The sequence below is a fragment of the Eleginops maclovinus genome, chromosome 18 (assembly GCF_036324505.1).
Source record: "Eleginops maclovinus isolate JMC-PN-2008 ecotype Puerto Natales chromosome 18, JC_Emac_rtc_rv5, whole genome shotgun sequence".
NCBI lineage: Eukaryota > Metazoa > Chordata > Actinopteri > Perciformes > Eleginopidae > Eleginops > Eleginops maclovinus.
The window spans coordinates 22,221,679-22,238,228 of record NC_086366.1 but is presented as its reverse complement, the minus strand read 5'-3'; positions in this window follow the sequence as shown (position 1 = coordinate 22,238,228).

Here is a 16,550-nt window from a genome sequence, read left to right as displayed (position 1 = left end):
AAAGCTGACTGACGTTCCTCCAGATTTACCAGGGAGAAAATAGTTTACTTCAGGCCTACGAACATTATCAGACCAGGATATAAGCTAGTACACTTTGGCAAAATAGGACCATCTTGGCTGTGAAAAGTGTGTGATTTAGGCTATTTTGTTTCTCATGCAGACCGGACGCTCGACTTCTGTAACATGTCTCAGGTATCAGCCAGTAGGCTCTGCCCGCCCGTCCGCTTTTTTAGTTTGTTTCTTTGTTTTTCTCGCGGAAGTGAATGAGTCTCTGGGGTGTCTTGGTCCACGATCAGGAAATTTATTTTTTGACTGGAGACATGTCAAGTCATTACAAGTCAAAGAGGCAAAGTCCGATTCAAGTCTCGAGTGAGTAGTTTTCAAGTCCAAGTCGAGTCGCAAGTTATGGCGAATTTTGTCGAGTCTGAAGTCATTAAAATAATGACTCGAGTCTGACTCGAGTCCAAGTCATGTGACTCGAGTCCACATGTCTGGTACATTGACACCAGAAAACAAACTGTCTCATTTCTTATAAAAATAAGCATTATTTCGCCCAACTCCACAGACTCAATGTTCCCTGTGACAAGGAATTTTCCTTTCTTGTATGATGTTCCCTTATACATAATTTCTACTGTGACCTTTGTGTTGGTCTCAGTAAAGTCACATTGTCTGCATCTTGAATGGCTTTACTGTATAGTACTGAGTAGAGTGGAGAACTATCTTTAACAGTCCGACCCATTGATCCTGCTGAAAGATAAGCCTGCAACATCTGATGTCTTTCAGAAAGAGTAAGGCAGAGGTTTTTGAAATTCTTTCAATTTCTTTAAATCATTTGAAATAACTGTGCTTACTTTCAAAGCGCATTGTCCATACTATGATCAAAGGGCCAAATTTCAGAATCAGTGCTGGGTAATGTCGTAAATAATGACGCTTTGGTTTCAGGTTACTTTTTGGGAAAAGAGATTTTTTGACTCTAAATATTCTTGAATAAAAACATCAAGATATGCAACCTGATATCATGAGCAGATATCATGTCTACAATGTCTTTGAGCTGCAGAGTCAACTGCCACACATCATCTGCTGTATCGTTCACTCTGTCACCAATAATGAGGCAACAGCCTTAGAAGATTCCAGTTATGTATGGCCTGTCCTGAAAGTTTAGCTAATTGAGGGCTGACCTCACATGGCTTTGCAGAGGCATCAGAGGCGCAGTATTTAAATTGTTTAATGCGCCGATTCAGAGTCGAGTAAGTGAACCATTTTTTCCCCTTTATGAAATACTTTAGATACAGTGCAACATCATATGACAAAACACCTTCGGAAATGTCATGTCCTAAGCAAGGTGGCATACCTGGCTGACAGACATTAAAGTATTTCAAAGCATTAAATATTGAGCTAAACTTTACTCCTTCCACTTCCAGCGTATTTTCTGTCTGGAGGCGATCCACAGCAGAGTTGTAGTTCTCTATGGTGCGCGCTTGTCCGCATAGATTTGGATCATCACCCTGAAAGTCTGATCGGGTTATAAGGCAATACCTAGAGAAATATTTTGAGCGACTGAAATTTTCAGTGAATCCACCAATGCAATGAGTGCCCAAATTATCTCTAGCAGTGCAATACAAAGTTCCTTTGACGACTGTTTCTTCTGATACTACAATCCCATTCTCTTCCAAGTCCTTCAAGTCAGTTAGTAATTCAGAGAACACCTTAGCATGCCCAAATGCTTTGAAATCTTTTTCTCTACACAATAGAACGAGTGACATGTGGTTTGTGTCCGACCGTACATGAACTGGCAAATTAGCATCAGATACATAGACAGCTAAAACTATATGTCTTGTCTTTGCAGAGCCTAAAGGGTTAACAACTTCAAAAGCATCCTGGTAAAGCACTAGCTTGAAACATGATGGATTTCGACCAAAAAAATCATATGATTTGAATATCTGACCACCACTAATGTCACTTAGAATATTGGCCTCTGAAGTAGACTGAGTTGAGTGAACTCCTGACTCATAATTCTGCCACAGATCAGATTCTAATAGACATTTTAAAGTATCTTTCGCAGGCACATAATAGGCTAATCTATCTGTCCTGTTTTCATCTCTTCCTAAAAATATTTTCTTAGGCTCCACATAGTTGAATCTTTTTTGAAAGACTGAGTTCTTGAGTAAGCTGTCCTCATAGGCCCTGTATGACATGCAGAGAACAGATCAAATCCCTTAACAGACTCACACACTGTGGTGATGTCCTCATCTGATAATGATGTGTCATTTTTTAACAGTCAAGTAAGTTTACTCAACATATATGTCCAACCCAACTCATGTATGTTTTGCATTTCCTCAACAATGTTCTGTGTGGTTGAGGCAGGTAGTAAAAACTGTCCCTGCAATTTCAGGTAGAATAAACAGACGTTTCTAAGAAAAAGATCAATGAAATTTGGATCATCATTGAAAAAGTTGGAAAATAGTTTTGATCTGCTAGACAATCCTTTCACATCGTTTAATACAGGATCCAAACGACAAAGGTTCTTTGAAGGAAAGTGGGAGATTGTTGAACCTGTTGAGGATGTTCTTGGGGCCAGATTTGATGTCCGCAGAGATCGAACAACAGGAGTTTACAATCAGATACCTGTAACAGACAAATTTGTCTATGTACCCTTATTGGGAACCCTTAAGTCTATGTTTAAGAACAGTGAACTATGTGAATTATTCCTGCAGGCAAAACAAGGAGAAGAAGGTGCTTATGAAGACATAAGTGATGGTTATCATTTCAAAAGCAATGATTTGTTTTCCAAGCAAAAATATGCTCTACAGGTTCAACTCTATTATGACGATTTTGAGACAGCAAATCCCTTACGTTCAAAGAAGGGTATACACAAACCTGGTTGTATTCACTTCATATTGAGAAACCTACCCCCAAAATATAATTCTGTGCTGATGAATATTCATGTCGTGGCACTTTTTCATGCACAAGACCTGAAAAATATGGATTTGATGCAATATTAAAGCCTCTCACTGATGGTCTTAAAATACTGGAAATGCAAGGGATAGTCGTGCCTTTCTCAGACTCACCATTGCTAGGATCTGTTATTCAATTGTGTGACCTTTGCTGTCAAAGACTGAATGGTGTTGATGATGATTTGTTTTTACAGAAATACAGTTTGATAACTGCAAACTTTGAATTGCTTTGAGATGTTTTTTAAAAATGTTGCGTTGTTTGTAATGGACGTTATAGCTTATAAATTGACACCCTACAGTGCTTTTAAAATATGAGTCAACTCTATAAAGAGTTAAATATTGAGTTACATGTTATATCCTTAATAGTGTTAATATGACTTTAGTGTTAAAAAAATGACACTTGTGGTGGTAACTTTTGACTCTGCAAGCTAGTGTTGCGTAAATTTAACACTGACAAGTGTTGAGTTACATTTGAACTATGGAGAGAGTTGCTGGAACTCGGTTTTAGTGTAAAGTTTTTAACATTTTCGAAAGTGTAGTTTTAACTGAAAACAGTGTGGACCTATATAGACACTTTAAAAGTGTTGTATTTGACTCGATAAGAGTTGAATTAGCACTGCTGATTTTGCTGTGTAGTGTTATATAATGTGGCTTTGTAACCACGAATGAGCCCTTTGCCATACATTTAATCAATTGATTGACAAAGAATAGATGAAAGCTCTTAAACCAGAAGAATGACATTGAATTACGCAGCTTTGAGAAATATACACATGCTAATATAAAGTGTAAATTCCAAACACGCACTTCAAATAACTTTTTGAACATTTGGAAGGAGGCATTTTTATGGCATAAGACATTTATTTATTTATTTTTGGAAATGTGTTTTGGAAAATAACAACCTCATACATTTTATATTCAAGATTCAATATTAAACATTTTAACACATTTGAGTGGTCTTGATTTTTCAATTGCAGCTGATAATAGACATTTTACTTTAAATGAAATCAACAGTCTAAAAAATGATGCTCACCTGTGTTCTCTCAAACTGCCACACTGTGACAGCACTGAGCTGCATTACAGGGTAGGCTTTAAGCTTCTTGAGCTCACACCAATTCAACTTCAGCAGTTCATTTTTTATTCCTCTGTTGCATTGCAGCGTCCCATGAATTCCCATTTGATAATCATCAAAAAGTCAAGACAATGCAACGAAAACTCTTTAGTTTAAGTACAGTATTAATAAGCATCCATGTATTAAACTGTTATAACTGAATGTATGAAATACATAATCATACAGGTGAATCTGGCTTTGATCCAACAATGATTTCCAGTGGCGTCCGATCCTTTAGTACTTCTTAAAATTTAGGTTGATTTGGTCATATTTAATGGGAATGTAACATCCAATACCTGCAAACAAAAACAATTTAAAAGATTCAAAATTCAAAGGTTTTAATGTCATATACACATAAGCTACAGTGTCGAAATGGCAGATTAAGTCCCGAGATCCTCGAACAATGCAACAATATGATATAAATAGATTTTCGTTAAGAAACAGAGGAAGTTGACTGTTAAAAGACAAAAAGGAGCTTGACTCACCAACATCAGGTCTGATGGTTTCGTTGCCTTTATTGACCAGCAGCTCCCAGTTTCAAGGTTTCAAGGTTTTATTTGTCATATGCACAGCAGATACAGCGTATATGTTGGCAATGAAAATCTTATGTCGCGTGCTCCTCCAACAACTCCACATACATGGTGCAAATAAGATAAATAAAATAGTGCAAAAAGAGAGAAGAATATTTACAATAACAACAATAAAGATTTGAGGATGTGAAATATATACATATGTGGAATACATTGAGAGTATTTAAACACTTTACACTGTTGAATGAGGAGGTATGGACAGATGCATATATTATGTATAGCAGATGTATATGGCAGATATGTACAATATATAGATATGTGTACTATAAACAGATATGTATGGCAGATGTGTATAATATATATATATATATATGTATGTATGTACTATAAACAGATGTGAGTAGACATTCACACAGCTCAGGAGTTCAGTAGTCTTATAGCCTGTGGTATAAAACTGTCTCTGAGTCTGGTGGTCTTGGTCCGGATGCTGCGGTACCGTCTGCCAGACGGCAGCAGACAGAACAGATTGTTGCTGGGGTGATGGGGGTCCTTTAATATCCTACCGGCCTTCTTCCTACACCGCTGGGTGTAGAGGTCCTCCATGGATGGCAGCTCCGTCCTGGTGATGTGCTGAGCAGTTTTCACCACCCTCTGTAGAGTCTTACGGTTGAGGGCGGTGCAACTGCCATACCAGGCGGTGATGCAGCCAGTCAGGATACTCTCGATGGTGCACCTGTAGAAGTTGCAGAGTATCCTGGAGTCCATGTTGTATGGAGACTCTCCATTGTTTGCAGGTCGTCGTGGATTGTTGCTGTCCACCAGCGACCTGATGTGTAAAAGTTGTTCTCTATCATATTGGATGATAGGGCTCGCTTGGGCGGTTTGCATGTTGCAAAAAAAAGTTAATAACAACCAACAAAGTAAAACAATAAAAACACTAAGATGTGGAGTTGTTGAGGAGCTCGAGACACGGCAGCCATCCTCGGCGCCATACCAGTAAGTGTGGTTCTGTGTACTGCCTTCTAGATCATTCACACTCTGCAGATATGGGCCGTAGTTGGCATCCTCGGTGTAAGTGAACCTGCAGGTACGCCAGGAAATATCTCAATGTAGGACAAGGAATACAAAACATCTGTATCTGTCTGTCTAGCGAATGGCTTTCGACAGAGAAGACACTGTTGAGTTAAATAAATGATATGATATAAAGTAAGAAGAGGCTGCACCATTGAGGGATTTTTTTAACTTCTCAACCCTCTTCTCAGGAAATCCACTGATACATTAGAAAAATTGTAATTAAATAACATTATGTAATTAGGCATGTCCAGCATTCAAAAGTGCCAAAGTAAAAGTACTCGTAATGCACAACAGCCAACTTCAGAATCAAACATGTAATAATATGTTAGTGGATTTTGTCCAATGGTGCATTGTTGTGTTCTTCACAAATGGGGCGAAGCCTGCGAGCTAGTTCAGGCAGTCAACTCGAGCACCGATGATACATTCGCACATAACGCCCCTCGTCACTCTTGCAACCAACCAAACAAATAGTCTCCTGATCTGGCGCTCTATTTAAGCTGTTGGATCCGCCACCTCTGCCTCGCTAATGCAGCTGCTGCTACTACTGCTGTTTCCACCCTGCTAATGTGTTCACCTCGCTGCTGCTGCTGCTGCTAATGCTGCTGCTGCTGCTGCTGCTGCTGCTGCTGCTGCTGCTGCGTTCACGTTGCAGATGCTCGCCTGCCCCACCACCATCCCAGCTTCCTCCTCAGCTTCCATCTGTAGGCTCGGGGGATAGTTATCTAATCATCACTCAATGTTCTGTGTTAATATGTGGAGTGATGAGGCCCGAGCCTAGACGCCAAACTCAGACTATATACTGTTTCTAATAAACATATTAAGGAACCACGTGAGTTATCTGTTAAATGTTAAAGGTTAAAGGTGGAGCTCATTTTAATTACTTCACAAACTGCTGCTGGGTATTTTAACCAATAGTCATGTGTCAACTTGTTTATTTTTTATTTTGATTAGCTACTATTCTGAATCTGTCATGAAAATAAAAACTTAAGCTGTCAGATAAATGTTGTTGGATAAATAGTAGAATATTCTAAAAAGATTGGAAGTATGACACAAAACAGTACGTACAAATTGTACTTGAAGTACGGTTCTTAAGTATTTGTACTTTGTTACATTCCTCCACTGGTTATAAATTAAAAGGGTCGATTGGTGCTAACAGCTGATGTGATGATCTTACTTAAAGTCTTTGCTTGTTTCCTGCAGTCTCCTCATCCCACCCAGTAAGATCCCTCTGTAAACCACACACGTGCTGTACTTGTTTACAGAGTCTGACACCAGAATGCTGAAGGGAGTTACCCAATCTGGAAAATAAATAAAGTCATAGTAAGTTAACCGTATAAAAAGAGAATTAACAATATTCTTTGACTACTGTAATAGGTTTGAATTGTTTTTAATGGCCATGGATGAATACATTTTCATATTTAACATAGCACAAAAAGCAAGGAAATGTGTGTTTGGTAGATTATTTCTTTGTTGTAACAATGCTTCTTGGCAGTAAAACTAATACTATTGGAAATGATGTTTATTTCTGTGTTAAAGGTCCCCTATTATGCAAAATGCACTTTTTGATGTGTTTTATACATAAATACGTGTCCCCGGTGTGTAAGGAGACTCACAAAGTGTCAGAAAATACAACCCTCTCTCTTTTCCTCCTTACCCACATCTCCAAAAACGGGGGTACAAACGAGCTGATCCAGATTTGCTGCCGATATGACGTAATAACCGAAATGTGGGCTGGCTTTACATTGAACTCCTGGTAACATCCCACCCACGTGACACGTCCCAACCTATACAGTCGCGAGCTGAATCCCCTCCGCAGCAGCTCTGTGTGCATTCAGCAGGATGTCTGCAGGAGGGACTTAGAGTTGCTGTATATGTAATACATATAATGTCTCTGTTCTAGAGGTAAACTCTGAGAAGTGTTTCAGAAATAATGCATGTGGTTGCAATGTATGTGGTTTGGAACATAATATGGGGTTTAATCACGGCAGCGTTTAGCTGAGTTCAGTGGCCGTAGCTAGTTCTATATAAAATGTCTTAAAGCCCACCCAAATGAAAATGTAGACATTTTGAAAAAAAAAGGGCATTGACTTCTCATGCTCCTTTTTGTAGAACAACGTTTTCTAAATGAAAATATTTCACTTAATTGTCATTGGTTATGGTATTATTAATACTTTAATTGACAGATACATTTTTCATATTAGTATTGAGAGTTGTGCCCTCTCCCCTTACCAAGATGACAACGTTTTATTCGATGTAGCATCTTAATTTTGCTCTCAAAATGCACCAGATGCATGCAATTCACTTTTAAAATCTTTTTTTTAAAAAATCGGCCCCTGGGGAGCATGCACCTAGACCCCCCTAGAGGATGTGAAGTCCACCCTACTCCTAAGAAATGTCAATATGACTAAGGCCAGGTAACATTGACCTGGTTAACATGACTAATAATATATAATAATAATAATAATAATAATAATAATAATATAATAATAATAATAATAATAATAATAATAATAATAATAATAATACATTTGATTTGTATTGCACTTTTCTTTTCAGCAATCTCAAAGTGCTACAGAGGGCGCAACCAGCACAAAACACTATGGGTGTGTAGTGGCTTGCTCAGTGCAAAACTCCCCCTCACCTTAAAAAAAGAGGCCCCGAAAATGTTTTAGTGCTCGCATTACCACGCACACAGCTCCGCCTCACCTCTGGGCTAAGCCCACCCAAACTTGAAAGCTTAGCTACGCCCCTGGCTGAGTTTCTCCGTTAGAAACTTCTCTCTTCAGAGGAGAGATCATGACGCTCCAAAGGGGCGTGGCCAGCTTCAGCTCAGCTCAAATTTAAAGCGACAGTCACTGAATCAGCGCTTTCGAAAATGGGGCTGAAACAGAGGGATAGGGGACATGCTATCTGACATGTTTTTTTTTATATATTTGAGACCTTGAATACATGCCATAAAAGAGCATAATAGGAGACCATTAAAGTGAAGGTGGATTCATTGTTAATTTCGTCAACAAAAACTGATGAAAAATGTTCGTCAACGACCTTTTTTACATGTCTGAGACGAGACGATGACAAGCTCAAAATTGATTTTTGATAATACAAACTATGACAAAATCTAGGTTTTGACAAGACGAGACGGGAAGAAATGTTAATGTTGGACTATCGGACATTCAAAATGCAGGATATGTTTATTTTCCCAAAATTCCCTGTCTTGTCTGTCAAAGTGCATCCCTGTCATTGGTTGAATTAGTTGGCATTCTGGGAATCTGCACACGTCACTCACATTCCTCAGCTACAAGACTTATTTAGTGATGATGTCCAAACAGTGAGAACATAACAAGATGATGGCTTCAGCGCAAAAAGGTTTTGGTCGGAAAAAAGACTACATATATGGACACACTTTATTTATGAAAGGAAGACACTGCACGGTTACTGCGGGAGAAGGAGAGACGCCATGTGGCTACAAATTAGTTGGGAAGAATACGACCAACCTGAAGAGACACTTGAAGTAGCACCATCCTGCTATTTTCAGTGGTTCCCAACCGGTGTGCCACGGCACACTAGGGTGCTGCGAGCACTCTCCAGGTGTGCCGTAGAATCTTTTTTTTCAAGGCCTATGTTCCAAAAATGTTTCCTCACTTAGTAAACTTCACTTCAAATAAACTTTATTTTATTGCTTGTACAATGGAGTTGATAAGCTAATAAACCGTATATTGCTCAGATTTAGAAATATTAAATTGATTATAGCCTCATACGGACTGCTTATATTCTCATGACTTATATCAGCCGTCATTGTTTACAGCGTGCAGAACAGCTTTTTATCCTCGTGCCAAAACATTACAAGATGGATTGTTATGTAGTGACAACAAATAGCACTCCAGCCCTCAACACAGGCAGAGAGGGCAGAACATGATGGAACAGCGGTGCAAAAGAAGTCTAAAAGCAAACAGTGCAGCGAATGCTGACTGCCCAACGCCATCGATTGATATTCGATTGGCTCAGGGATCCGTTTAATCCTCTCTCATTAATATCAGCCACTATCTTAAACAGCAGAGCTCAGGATGAACTCGCAGAGCTATCTATGGACCGTTCCCTGAAACTATAGCACGGTGAACTACGTCTGGATATCTTTTGGCTGCTTGTGGGACACGAGTATGCATCCCTCTCAGAGAGTGGCATTAACGTGCTGCTTTTACAGTTTTCATCCTCCTACTTGTGCGATCTGGCGTTTTTCCAAACTCGCATATGTCAAAAACAAGACCTGCCCGCGTTGCGCTCTCCACTCTCCACCTGAGCATAGAGAGATGATGGAATAGAATTGTCACATACATGCACACAGCAGAGCACACACAGTGAAATGTGTCCTCTGCATTTAACCCATCCTAGTACTAGGAGCAGTGGGCAGCTATTGTGCAGCGCCCGGGGAGCAATGGGGAGGGGGGATTGGAGGTGTCCGGTGCCTTGCTCAAGGGCACCACAGCAGGGCCTAGGAGGTGAACTGGGACCTCTCCAAGTAGCAGTCCACCTTCCATATTTTCAAGTCTGTTCGGGGACTTGAACCGGCGACCCTACGATTCCCAGTCCAAGCCCCTACTGACTGAGCCACTGCTGGGTTTAGGATGACTTATATTTCATTATCTGCTGCCAAAAGCAGACACTAACATAGTTTTATTTTGTTTTGCTGTTTGAACAGATTTTTCTGTTATAATTATTATTAAGTTATTATTTATTTTGAGTTATCATAGGCCTACCTCTTTTGAAATCCAAATGTAAAATAATAACTCATGGAATCCTTGTTTTTACACAGGTAGGCCTAATATTTTCTGCCAAAACTAAAGAGCCTACTGTACGCCGGTTTACAATATTTCATGCATCATACTAAGAAACGTGTTGACGTTTTTAGTCTGGTTCTTGTTATTATATGATGGATTATATGGTTTTTAGGATGACTTATATTTCATTATTTGTTCTATAAAATGTTCTATTAAATGAAATACACATTTGAAAACAAATGTATGGTGTAGCCTATTTGTTGTTTTTAGTTTAAGCTCTGAAGTGGTTTTTAAATGTACGAAAAGTTGTTGTGCCTTGGGGTCGAGAAATAAAAAAAAGGTTAGCTAACTGTAAACTGTAACGATACATGATAAGTAATGCTAACTAAGCATCTCAATTCGCTAAGTTAAGTCAATATTACTGGGCATTCGGCAACTAGTGGCACATTTGCTAGCTAGCCATGTTGGCTTAGCCTTTCTTGCAAAAAAGTGTTCAGTTTGCGGGAGCAAAGGAATGAGCCTAGCTTCCAGGCTAATGTTGGCTGGGCTTGCATTGCAGTAACTATCCGGTCACACTGCAGTTAGTTGTTTTTAAGATTACACAGCAATTTATCTGGAAGATATTTCTGTATGGTTTCTTATCTCTAAGGCCAGGTAGGCATATATAATAGGATAGTTGTATTGTTGTAACATAATTTGAATCTTGACAAAAGATAAAATATGATTTCAATTGAGTTACATTAAATTAGAAACAGTGGCAGTTGACTTCAAAAAGACCAAAAGGTGCTTGACTCACATTTGGTCTGATGGTTTTGTTTGCATGTTTGATCAGCAGCTCCCAGAAAGTGCGGTCCCTTGCTTTGCCATGCACACGATTCACACTTTGCAGATATATGCCATAGTTGGGATCCTCTTCATAGGTGAACCTGCAGGTACGATAGGAGATAACTCAATGAAGGACATGGTCTGGGAGCCTGGGATGGTGCTCCAAAGACTTTCCAATTTGTGGATAACAATTCTACCTCCTGAGTCAATGTTTGCCAAATGTTTATTTCTGTATGAAAGTTGGGCATTTCAAAATGGGTTCAATGGAGATTGACTCCCTTTAAGAGCCAGCCTCTAGTGGACATCAGATGAGCTGCAATTGAGCTTGGTACCGAGGGAAATAATACCACTCTTTCTTAGATGCTCTCAAAAAACTTAAGTCAATATACAAACACGCAACATTCTTATTTAGAAGTTTTAAGTTTAATATCCCAACCTTTACCAAGATGGTTATACTTGTACCGAATTATGTTAGGACACACCAGGAACTTTTGGTAATGACGTTAGTCAAAACTCAGCAGGTACAGACCAGTAAGGGACGGGCAGGAGGCTGGTCAGCAGTTAGACACACTCAATTCATAGTTTATCTCATTAATACCCATGTTTTAAAAAAGGCTTAGTTACTTGTACAAGTGGGCGTATTCATCAGGTGTATTTGGTAGTGGGCGTGGATTGTACCGTCTTGCTGTGGCTGCAGCTGAACCCTTCTCAGCTGGAGCCTCCAGAGCTGGCTGAGGCTAACAAGCTAGGCTAACACGCTCAGCAGCGCTGCTCTGTGATGCTAGCCAGTTTCTCCAGGTCTGCACACTGTCGTTACCTTTTACGTTGCTTAAGGTAAGTGAACCTCAAACTCTTCAGCAAAACTTTGAATAATAATCTAAGTTACTGAGTTAATTCATACACCTCTTTAAAGTGCCTCCACGTGTTTCAAATGTACAGTATAATTGTGTTAAATTCAACACCGGAACAAGCAAAGATAAATGTTTGTGCATGACGTTATAGTTACGGATTTTTTGCTGTCAACTAATTATACTTTTAATAAAGTCAACAAGCTACATTTCATGTGATGGTAGCTAGTTAGTACCTGTTATGCCTCCTCCAGCAGCATTATAACCAGACTGTATCAATAAAAGTACCAGAAAAAGTACCAGCTCTAGCTACTTGACTTTAGCCAAATAATTCAAAAGACAAAATCATCAAAATGTATTGAAAGACCAATCATTATTTTAAGGTGGTTCTTACAGTGGTATGCAAAAGTTTGGGCACCCCTCTGAGATTTCATGACAATTTGCTTTTCCTTTATAATAGAAGATCACAGCAACAACATTTGTTTTCCTACAAAGATGTAGACGTTTTAGTGTTTTCCAGACCAAAATTCTTAGGGTAGCATTACATAGTTTTATTATAATAAAATAAAATGCAAAAAATGGGATGTGCAAAAGTTTGGGCACCCTTATAAATAGCATTCATTTCAACACCTGTACGGATTTATAGCTGACAGGTTGCTGCACAAAATTGCTTTGATTAGCTCATTAGACCTTCAATTACAAAGACAGGTGGAACCAATCATGAAAAAGGCTATTTAACATAGGTAATAGCTGGCTGTGCCTGGCCTAGGTTCTTTCTTAGGGAGTGGCAAGATGGGGACCTCAAAACAACTCTCCACTGACCTGAAAGCTAAGATAATCCAACATTATAAATTAGGAGAAGGGTACAAAAAATTATCTGACAGGTTTAAACTGTCTGTCTCCACAGTCAGAAACGTAGTTGTGAAATGGAAGGCCACAGGAACAGTCCGTGTGAAGGAAAGATGTGGTAGGCCGACAAAAATAGGGGAAAGGCACAGGCGAAGGATGGTGAAAATGGTCACAGAGAAGCCACAGACCACCTCCAGAGAACTACAACAACATCTGGCTGCTGATGGTGTAGTTGTTCACCGTTCCACAATCCAGCGTACTTTGCACCAGGAAGAGCTCATTGGAAGGGTGATGTGCAAAAAGCCTTTCCTGAGTGTTAATCACAAGAAGAGTCGCATGAGGTATGCAAAAGCACATCTGGACAAGCCAGAAGCATTTTGGAACAAAATACTGTGGTCAGATGAGACCAAGATTGAGTTATTTGGTCATAACATGAACAGGTATGCATGGCGAAAAAAACACACTGCATTCAATGAAAAGAACTTGTTGCCCACTGTAAAATTTGGTGGAGGATCTATCATGTTATGGGGCTGTGTGGCTAGCACAGGTACTGGAAAACTTGTTAAAGTTGAGGGCCACATGAATTCCTTACAGTACCAGGAGATTCTTGACAAGAATGTTCTAGAGTCAGTCACAAAGTTGAAGCTACGCCGGGGTTGGATTTTTCAGCAGGACAATGATCCTAAGCACCGATCAAAATCCACCAAGGAATTCATGCAGAAGCACAGGTACAATGTTCTGGAATGGCCATCCCAGTCCCCAGACCTTAACATCATTGAAAATGTATGGATTTATTTGAAGAAGGCTGTCCATGCACGGAGGCCAAGAAACCTGACTGAACTGGAGACGTTTTGTGTGGAAGAATGGGCCAAAATACCACCTGCCAGGCTTAAGGGACTTGTCTGTGGCTACAGGAGGCGTCTACAGGCCGTTATTGCAGCAAAAGGAGGCAATACTAAATATTAATGGAATTATTTCTTAGGGGTGCCCAAATTTATGCACATGCCTATTTTTGTTTGAATGCACATAAACATGTTTCTGTTTGACCAATAAAAGTTATTTCACTACTGAGATGTTTCTGTTACCATAAGGTATAACATATGTTAAAATGAAGTTGCTGCTTCAAAAGCTCAGCAAGTGACAAACTGATGCAGTGGTTTTCCTAAGGGGTGCCCAAACTTTTGCATACCACTGTATATATTTCTTTTAATTAAACGTTCAGACGTGAGATATTAGTGATAAATTCGGATCCTTGTCACCTTTTTCATACCTGATGATTTTGCATCCCTAGGTAATGAAAAAGAAATGTTGTTAGAAAAACAAACACATGATCAAGATCTGCAAAAAAATAAAATAAAAATAACAGCAAGAAACAGAAACTGCGTTGAAGCCATTTGGGGGGGGGGAGTCGAAAAGTACTATTAACCTATATTTATATATAGGATTAAGGTATGATCATACAAACATTTAATCACCATCTGTTATTTCTGACTTTATTTACTCATTATTTTTTAACACAAATTATGTGTATTCTTTTTGAACTTGCTTATTGTTTTGACTCTTTATTGCATTTGTTTGGCTGCGGTTTTATACATTTGTTGTTGGTTCCTGTTACCATTTATGTTTTTTTGCTATTGTCAAATTTTGCAAACAAAACACAGTTTCCACTCCTGTTCATTTCAAACATATTCTTCAGTATAATTTCTGATTTAAATTTAACAGTCAAATGCACTTCACTAATTAATCGGTTGGGCGAAAAGACAGCTGTACAGTTTAATATGGCTAATTAAAAGTATTTAATGTGTACTAATCTGCACTGATCCACAAACAGAACTAGTAAGTAAACACTTCAGAGTGATATTTGTCATGACGGCCCCCTCCTGATGGCAGTGATAAGACACCGTGATAAACAAATGGGACCTTGCTCCGTTAAAATCCAAAGCAATTATTGGAGAGCAGTGAATCTTTGCAATCTAATAGTGCTCTCAGTGTTCTTTTCAAGCTTTTGAACTAATTTGTGATTGATCGCTAATTATCGGTGACGGGGCCCCTGGAGACAGCAGGGCCCCTCCTTCCTTTTTTACAGCGTTAAAGCAGCCATAACTTTCAAACAGTCGACTCTGCGCCTTGTTCTGGTGGCTCAATACTCTTCAAGACGTTTGAATAATCATCGTGGCCTTTTTCCCAATAAAGAAGGTACAGCCTCCCAACAATAAAGCGCTGGAAACCCGATATTACCTTGTGGATGGTACAATAGTCTGTGGCCCAGGTAAATAAGCCTAATGAGCAAAAGTTCTCCCGCCGAGTCATGAATTTCTAAATATGTCCATACCAATCAGATGTTCCAATGTAATCTCCAAGCCTCACATTAAATAAGTCCAGCTGTAGGGTATTACTTCGTGTTATTGACTTCGCTGTTGAGTCACAATCGTCGGATTGATAACCATCCCTGCAAAATGACAGGAGTGTCTCTTAATAGCTCCCCCATTGATGGCGGCTGTTTGGATGTGAATCACTCTGCCAGCAAAAGCATTAACAAAGAGCGGCATCGATGACAATGTATTTGTTTTTTTTCAAGGTCGGATCAATTGAGAGGCAGGTTTTGTCCTGGAAATCTATTCCCCCCCAATGTTCGCTGTGCTGCAGGATTCAGACTATAAAAGTGGAGCCTGTGAGGTGATGCTGCTTCACTGCTGTGCTGGTTTGCGAGAGGAACTCCTGCAATAGACTGCATGGACATGGACCAATAGGCAGGTAGGTCACCACCCTTCTGACCAATGAATTTACTTAATCAGATAAGAGTTGTATAATATTTGTGGTTATTGCTACCAGCAAAAATCAGTTTTCTCTTTAGTGGAAAAAGTCATTTAGATAACAGAAGTGCAGTGGTTCCCCATGGCAAGTTTAAAAGAATATAACACTCAACAATCATCTCATTTAAATAACAATTGAAAGGTGCTACAACTCCAACAAATAGGTGATTAAATCAAAAGGAAAAAGTAGAAGAAAAATCAGTTTTTTTATAGTCACTTAATCCTTTCAGGAATTGTTGAAGTTTTGCAACTTCATTTTGTTGTCATTTTTTTTGTAAAAACAGTATTGTTCAGACGTAACGAAACATATACAATTGTCAATATTGATGTTGTGCATCTGTGACTGTTAAATACTTTTGAACATTTCATACAAACAACCTTTAGTTGCTTAATTGATAAATAACTGGCAGATGAACCAACAATAAAACAAATCACTACTGGTATACTACTACTAATGCTTATTCCGAGTCTTCAGTTATTTCAGTAGCATCCATCGATTTGCCATAATTATAACATTTTATAATTATTTATGTTGCATTTGAGGGTCTTACAGTAAGCTTTTAATAACCGGTGTCACAAAAAGGATATTGATCTGGTCTTGAGTTTTCTCTTCTGTTGGCACACTTTAATATCCTACAGGGGACTCATAATGGGATTGAGTGCATTTTTGGTTTTTAAGTTATACTTGTAGACTAAACCTAGAGAAGCAGTATTTATTTTTTATTCACCAAATATTTGATAATATTCCAGAAATCCTGAAGTCTCAGTTCTTCA